At 49.5% G+C, this 2543-nt stretch overlaps 1 long non-coding RNA gene across 1 annotated transcript; it reads left to right on the plus strand.

Annotated features, from left to right (window-relative positions):
* The first annotated feature begins 1085 nt into the window (after positions 1-1085).
* Positions 1086-2281, plus strand: LOC142795546 (uncharacterized). Its single transcript, XR_012893107.1, has 2 exons — positions 1086-1234; positions 1881-2281. It is a non-coding gene; the product is annotated as an uncharacterized LOC142795546 (long non-coding RNA).
* The last annotated feature ends 262 nt before the right edge of the window (positions 2282-2543 follow it).

Consider the following 2543-nt stretch of genomic DNA (forward strand, 5'->3'; position numbering starts at 1 on the left):
GATTCCCGAGGCCTGAAGGACGCGCACCAAGTGGAAGCCCTGCAGGACCAGGCGCAGCTCATGCTGCAACAGCACGTCAAGACGCAGCACCCGACACACCCTGTGAGGTGAGATTCACGTCACCTTACTCAGTTACGTGAACACCGCTACCAAACGCGACAGTGCTTACGCGTTAATATAAAAAAGAAATGACATGCTTCTCTCCGGGTTACAAGAATAAAAGCCAGCAAAAGAACGGGAAAAGGAAACAGACAGACGTATGCATTGCTGGAACTTTAGCTGGCGTTTCTTCCAGTAACATGAACCAACTGGCCCAGATATCAGCTCTCCTCTCCCGGTGTTCTGGTCTTGACGTCACCTATGTGATTATGTGGCGTCACCTGGAGCAGACGCTGTCGACTGGTCGAATAGGGGCTTGTCGGTCTGCTAGCGGGTGGGTGCGCTTCCTGCTCTTCGTCATCGTGTTGCTCGGTGCCTCAGCCTTCGCCCAGCCTTCGCCCATCAGCCCAGCCTTCGTCTCCCCACCCCCGAAAAATCCGGATGAAAGGGAGTGTTTTACCGAGAAAAAAAATAATACAAATAGGTGTTTTTTCAAGAAACCCAACAGGTGTCCCTTCTCCCCCCCCCCCCCCCCAAAGAAAGTTCCTGGCTACGGGTCTGTCTCTAGATTGAATTTTGTGTCCCTCCATTCAAAGGCAGAATGAAATTTGCATCTTTGTTCCACTTCACCCGAACAAATGTATGGTTGGAGGGACCTTAGTCAGACAGAGGTAATCTGCCTTTAGTCCCTTCAACCTAGGCAATCTCTGTTTTTGTCTGAATAAACAGTGAATGAATGAAAGAAATGAAATCCATTCTTTTGTGAGCAGGCGAACAGTGGCGTTGTTGCTTTCTGTAGTGCGCGAGGATGTCTGCATATTCTCTGCGTATTCACTACGATTCATTTACAAAGTCCGAATGTCGCTGCGGAGTAGTCTTGTGTGTATGCTCTCGGGCTGAAGCATGATAACCACGAAACAAAACAAAACAAAACTTGACAATCTCGCAGGTTCGGTCGACTGCTGCTGATGCTGCCCTCTTTGCGATACGTGCCTGCGGAACGAGTCGAGGCCCTCTACTTCCAGCGCACCATCGGCAATACGCCCATGGAGAAGCTTCTCTGCGACATGTTCAAGTGCTGATCGCCAAGCACGCCACTGTATACCGCGCCGATTCCGAGCGCGGTCACCTGTAGGTGCGTGCAGTAACGAATGAGTTTGACACTCCTTGAAGCGGCCGACGTATTACCGACTGATTTCATTCATTCATTCATTCAGTCAGTCAGTCATTCATTCATTCCTGCATGCATGTATGCATGAGTGAGTTAGTGAGTTAGTTAGTGAGTAAGTTAGTGAGAGTGCATGGAAGGCAGCGAACGAACGATTTCAAATTGAGTGAAGAAACTTCCTGCGCAGTTAAGGCAATAAGAAAGCACTGAACCTGAGCTTCTTGATGTACCACAGCACTCTCTAAAGCCTGGCCAATGAGCGTCGAATCTACAAGCGGCAGTATGCGGCGTCTAATGTTTCGTTCGTCTAACTCTTGGATCACCATTAATAGCTCAATGCCAATGCGCATTGTTGCTATAAGCAGAACGGTGCGGTGTCATAGATGGCGTTGGCCTAACCCTTGGAGTGTTCAGCTCAAGACCTCTGGGGTGGACGTCAACGTTATCGTTTCTTGTCTTGACATATATGAATAAAATCTGGATACGCACCAGCACAGAAGTATAAAGAAACTAGTGGTTTATTTTTGTACTTCACGTTTTCCGTTTGTTCTCAATTTTTCCTTTCTTCGGTTCGTTTGACTAAGTGAATAACACCTCGTCACCTTCTACGCAGGTTCACATGAATGCCCAGGGATCCGGAAGGCTTGCTGCTCTTCTGTGGACAAAAAGGCACAGGCCTGCGCCATTCTACCTGTCTACGTCTAGCCGTTCACCCACGGTTAGCGGAAGGCGTCAACCATACAGATTCAACGCGGGATCATGTACAGATCGTCCTTCATCCCTCCCCTGTGATTGCTACCTAGTCAAACGTGTCCGCGGGTGGTTTCACGGACGTACTCGCACAGTACAAAGAACAAAGAGCACCCATAGCATTACCCCCTTCCTCGCCCCTTCTCCTCTCCACTTGTTTTCTGGGTCACGTATGTCCCCATTCCTCGCCCTTTTCTCCCCTTTATCCCCGTGCTACCAAGAAGACAATACGTGCCAAAGAGAACTTTTCATTTGACGGAGTCACGACGACCATACTCGCTAGCGTGTACCTTCTACCATGTTTCTCAGCTGGTGGAAAAACGTCTGACAAACGCTATCCGAATGAGCGGCGTGATGTCAACTAAGGGCCACCACGTCGACCACTCTTCTGGAAAGTTGGTGCCCGTAAGGCTTGACGGGTTAGAATACGTATACGGTCCCCAGGCGTTGCACAAACCACGCACTACCGGGGACCTTGTAGGAGGATAGATTTCTCGTTTATTAAACGAACGGGTTCGAACCACCG

The sequence above is a fragment of the Rhipicephalus microplus genome, unplaced genomic scaffold, assembly GCF_043290135.1.
Source record: "Rhipicephalus microplus isolate Deutch F79 unplaced genomic scaffold, USDA_Rmic scaffold_724, whole genome shotgun sequence".
Lineage (NCBI taxonomy): Eukaryota > Metazoa > Arthropoda > Arachnida > Ixodida > Ixodidae > Rhipicephalus > Rhipicephalus microplus.